We start from the raw sequence: 5,917 nt of genomic DNA, 5'->3' as shown, positions 1-5,917 counted from the left end.
CATCCGTTATTTGTCTACAAGCGACCAATCTGAACAGCTCAGTCGAAGATTGTGTTGTTTTAGATAATCATCACCCGTATAGAAGATCATGGGGTAACCATTTATATACACCAAAGCTTACTCCATACAGAAGTGATTTTAAATTCTACTCTGGGCCTAAATCCTCACTAACCAGCCAACCAACCAACCATTATGATACATATTTTACTTGATCAACACATCAGGCCTGGCCCCACCACCTACTAACCTTCTCCAGACACTTTTGCTGCCTCCTGACCATTAGTGTCTTACTCTCACAACATCAGACAGAGAGGAGAGTGTCTCCAGACACACTTGCTGCCTCCTAACCATTAGTGTCTTACTCTAACAACATCAGACAGAGAGGAGAGTGTCTCCAGACACACTTGCTGCCTCCTAACCATTAGTGTCTTACTCTCACAACATCAGACAGAGAGGAGAGTGTCTCCAGACACACTTGCTGCCTCCTAACCATTAGTGTCTTACTCTCACAACATCAGACAGAGAGGAGAGTGTCTCCAGACACACTTGCTGCCTCCTAACCATTAGTGTCTTACTCTCACAACATCAGACAGAGAGGAGAGTGTCTCCAGACACACTTGCTGCCTCCTAGCCATTAGTGTCTTACTCTCACAACATCAGACAGAGAGGAGAGTGTCTCCAGACACACTTGCTGCCTCCTGACCATTAGTGTCTTACTCTCACAACATCAGACAGAGAAGAGAGTGTCTCCAGACACACTTGCTGCCTCCTAACCATTAGTGTCTTACTCTCACAACATCAGACAGAGAGGATGTTATGCCTCTTATCTAACCTGACACATCAGCCGGGGTCTCAGGACGTTGATAAGGTCATGGTCGGATCCCCTTATGTATCTATCATGTGACCTCAGTTCAGTTATTGAACTTTATCGCTGATAATACAGCGTTGTTAGGGGTTAATGATGGCAGTTATTAACCTCGTTTAAACACACATATTCACACGAAGACGGTTGTATATAAGCCCGGCTAGCTCAGTCGGTAGAGCACGAGACTCTTAATCTCGGGGTCGTGGGTTCGAGCCCCACGTTGGGCGGTAACAGTTTTCTATGATGTAACATGAAACAGCCTCTGAACATACCATCCACCGCCCGTTTAGATCAACCAATCTGCTAAGCAAAAGGCAGCTGAAGAGTCATTCAGTACTTAAAGACAAACCAGAAGTCTGTTTGAAAAAGTGAGTGATGATGCACGGGAGACTGAAGGAAATGTGTCACTATTCACTGCTGAACATTGTACATTACGTGTTATTCATCATCTCAGTAAGCTGTACAAAGCAAGATTTGCAAACAGTAAAGGATGCAAGAATTTCAGGTTAAAAAGGTTGAAGTGTAGTGCAGTTGTGCGCAATGTGTTTGCCCCGCATTTTAACAGCAACTTGAAAAGTGATATGGGCAGTCAGAAGTTTAGCTTCTTACCTGATGAGAGTAATGACATTACTGTAACGAAACTATTGGGTATTGCTGTCCAGTTCTATTCTGAAAGTAAGAATAAGATTATAATGACTTTCCTGGACCTGGTTGAGCTGACTGACTGTAATGTTAATGGGATATGTGATCCCATCAAGAAGTCTTTTAAAAATAATGGGTTGGAGTTACAAAACCTTATTGCAATTAGCACCGACAATGCTTCTGTGATGACAGATGTTAACAGTGGAGTGTATGATACACTCAAGTTAGAAGTTCCTCATCTGATCCTGATCAAGTGTGTGTGTGTGTCATTCTCTACAGCTAGTTGTCTCATGCTGCAGCCTCCCTAGGAACCTGGATTTTATCGTCAGAGAAACCTATAATTGGTTCTCCCACTCTGCCAGTGATGGTCAAGCTCCAATGAAATCTATACAGCTAAGCCAGACTCGATGGCTGTCAATTGAATCAGCAGTTGTCATAATACTGCAGCAGTGGGTTGAACTTATGATTCACATTGAAATGGCAAGAAATGATGAAAGGTGTTATACATCTCAGAACCTCTATGAGATTCTTTTGTGCCAAGAAAAACTATGCCTTCCTGATATTCCTGAAGTATATTCTTGGAGACGTTCAGTGTGTAAATGAGAAATTTGAAGCTAAGGTACAGGATCCAAGCAAACTGCTAAGTGACCTTATTCAACTTATTGATTCCATAAGTTCTAAGGTTCTCATCCCAGGCAGAAATTAGATGAAGGAGATTCAATAGAGGACTACTTAAACCCACGTGCGTCCTTGAGGAACGAGTTTGAAAAGGAGATGGCACAATGTAAGCTTCCTGATGAAAAGGATATCCGAGGAAGATACATACAGTTTGTAGTGGAGTTGGTGAAACAGCTTCGTCAACGTTTGCCAGACACTGTCCAAGTGTCACAGTCAATGTCATCACTGAGTACAAGTGAATATCTGCAACCCATAAAGCCTGGAATACTGGAATTAGCAAAAATGTTTACTGATAACGAAAATTTCTCACACGCATTGAGTTCCAGTTGAGGAAGCTTCATCATGTATTGTGGAAGCAGAACACTGGCGCCCTAGCACTCTGGACTGAAATAACCTCGTACAAGGATGCAACAGGAGGGAATCGGTAACCTCTCTGAGTTGGCTTTGAATGTGCTGGTATTGTCTCACTCCAACACAGATGTTGACCGAATCTTTAGTTATATCAACATCGTGAAGTCAAAGCTTCGAAATAGACTGAGTATCAAAAACTTAGATGCAATACTAACAGTCAAGTATGGACTAAGATGAAATGGAAACTGTTGTTATGATCTTAACTGCCTGAGGAAGTACTGAAAAACACTGGGTTATTGAAAAGATACGAGTTATCACAACCACAACCTGGACCCTCACATAGAGCACCACAACCCCAGGTCACCGAGGACGAAGAGACTGCGGATTGGTAATTAGCAGATCTGGGATAATAGTGAGTAGTTTAGTGTTAAAACAGTCAGTCCTACCTGTCATTAATCATTTGGCACGTCAAAGAGCAGAAATGATTCGAAGAGCATTTTTTTCGCCGTCATTTTAGCAAGTTTAACGCTTTTTTAGCGCTTTTCGTGAGAGAATCTAGCGCCATATAAAATTTGGGTCAGCAACTTTCGTGGTCAAAAGGTTTCAGTAGGTGGTTGGTGGTCAGTCAGGACGGGTGTTCGCGCTGTTCTGGTTATCCGATGTGTTTTATCTTGATCACGGAGTGGGGGGACAGAGAGAAATGATAACCTAACTTGATGAATATGAGAAGTTTCCTGGGCTCTGGCATCCCCAAAATGGATCGTACTACAATAAAACCGTCAAGTATGGTCGCTGGGTTAGCACTGCACAGGGTATCTGGCAATTATTTCACATGATCGTAAGAAAAATTAAAGAATTAATAAACATCTCTTTTCTTTTGTCTTATTTTTCTTAATATTCGACATATTTCATTCATTGATTTCAATCAGATTCGGTAAAAGTTGTGATGATTCAACATTGTGTTTGTAAAACGTCCACTGTGGATCTTCCTCCGTTCCTGAAATACTAAGATAACGACCTTGTGGACGCCGACCACAACACATCAACACCCCAGTCACAACTCCACGTGGTCACGCTGTCCTCAACCAATCACAACCCCAAGTGGTCACGCTGGCCTCAACCAGTCACAACCGCACGTGGTCACGCTGGCCTCAACCAGTCACAACCCCAAGTGGTCACGCTGGCCTCAACCAGTCACAACCGCACGTGGTCACGCTGGCTTCAACCAGTCACAAGCCCCACGTGGTCACGCAAGCCTCAACCAGTCACAAGCCCCACGTGGTCACGTTGGCCTCAATCACTCTGTATCAATTGTCACCTGCCACCAATTATTGTATCAGATGGGCAATGCCTGGAAGACGAGAGCGATGTGCTTTCAGAGTATATTTTCACAGAAACTACATAGTAAAAATAATTTTGTAACTATAGCTTTAGAATAATTCGAAAAAGACAAAGTTACATGAAGCATAAAAACGGTCTTAGAAAAGGAGAGTTGCAAGTGTAGCAGCAGCAGGTGTTGGTCAAGATGTTATAACGGGCAGGTCATGATGCGGCCCATCATCTACAAGTGGTACACACACCATCCCTAGACCACACTTACACTACACTTGACCCAGCCTTGTGGCACCCGCGCCAGCCAGGTACTCACTGGCAGTCAACATTATATCCTGACAACAAACTTGGACCTACAACTAAACACAACTTATAAATAATAACCCAGCTGGCTAGATTGACAACCATCATGGCGGTCCGCCAGTCATCTGTATATCTCAATCTTTCCTTCATTTATTCTTTTAACTTTTTCATGTCATATCCCAACTCCTCTGTTCATCAACATCTTTACATCATCTCATAGAAAGGGATATTTACACAGTAAGAGTGTATGTGGCACTCAATCTCTCTTGGTATTTCTTCACACAAGTCTCTTTTCCAAGTTCACTTCCTCTCGCCATTCTCTTCTCCCCGACATTGTTTCCTCTTTTTCGAAAACCTCTTCAGATCTTCACTGTCGTCTCCACAAGATGGTGATCAAACATCACACCAGTTGCCCCTTTCAGCACATTTACACCCAAAAGTCTTTCTTTTACACGTCTTTCATTTAACATGTAATACAGTCATGCCCGCTGACCATCTCTCCTACTTACATACGTATATTTGTGTATGTCACTTTTTACAAACCAGGTATTCCCAATCACAAATCCTTTACACACACACAACACAAGTTGTTCACCATTTCCATGCGTCTCAGTTATACCCTCCACTGCCACATTACTTACCTTCACATTTAAATCACCATCACTAATACCTGGTCTCTTACATCATAACTGCTGACACACTCACTCACTTGCTCCCAAAATACTTGCCTCTGTTCTTGACTCTAACTCGTTACCTCGCAAAGTGCCATTTGACCCGGCCTAATGGGGCAGGACAATGATCATTATCTTCACTAATCTCTGGACACCTCTGGTCCTTGGCCTCAGCCACTACACTCTCCACTTCAATACTATCTCACTAAACGCTTGAAATCAGATAATATCAAAATCCTAATTCATCGTCAAGATCTTTACTATAACGTTGGATGAACATACTGAGTGTTGGAGATTCGAACCCATGACCTTGATCTTTCAGACTCAGGTTCGGTGATAATGTGTACCACACCTGCCAGTGAATTCCAACACTTAGTCACCTAAATCTTAAGACCACACATGTACATACTAAACTCTAGATAAAAATATGGTCAACGAAAGATATTTCATATATCTGGTTTGAAAACTGATAAGATCAGGAAATAAGATTTAATCATTATCATTATCGGACGATTATAATGCCCAACAACACACGTTAGGTACACAATATATTTCCTACTAACCTACATGTGAAGTGACAATCCATACCACTTGACAACCAGCGTACTATATCCTTCAGTAGCAGATACATACTATACTTAATGATAATAATAATCATAATGACTATAATAATGATATTGATAATAGTAACGATGATCATGTTAACAATAATGATAATGATAATGACAATGATACCTAATAATAATGATAATGATAATGATAATGATACCTAATAATAATGATGATGATAATGATAATAATAATAATATGGTTGCGAGGCGTGGGCTATAGATAGGGTTGTGCGGAGGAGGGTGAATTTGTTGGAAATGAGATTTTGAGGATAATGTGTGGTGCGAGGTTGTTTGATCGAGTAAGTAATGAAAGGGTAAGAAATATGTGTGGTTATAAAAAGATTGTGATTGAGAGAGCAGAAAAGGATGTATTGAAATGGCTTCTTCAAATGGAGAGAATGAGTGAGGAAAGATTGATAAAGAGGATATATGCGTCAGAGGTGGAGGGAATGAGAAGCGGGAGA

At 41.6% G+C, this 5,917-nt stretch overlaps 1 non-coding gene across 1 annotated transcript; it reads left to right on the top strand.

Annotated features, from left to right (window-relative positions):
* The first annotated feature begins 1,019 nt into the window (after positions 1-1,019).
* Positions 1,020-1,092, top strand: TRNAK-CUU (transfer RNA lysine (anticodon CUU)). The gene has a single exon. It is a non-coding gene; the product is annotated as a tRNA-Lys (tRNA).
* The last annotated feature ends 4,825 nt before the right edge of the window (positions 1,093-5,917 follow it).

Source organism: Panulirus ornatus, chromosome 12 (genome assembly GCF_036320965.1).
Source record: "Panulirus ornatus isolate Po-2019 chromosome 12, ASM3632096v1, whole genome shotgun sequence".
Taxonomy (NCBI): Eukaryota; Metazoa; Arthropoda; class Malacostraca; order Decapoda; family Palinuridae; genus Panulirus; species Panulirus ornatus.
Note: the sequence above shows the minus strand (reverse complement) of the source record. Positions and strands in the feature narration are given on the sequence as shown.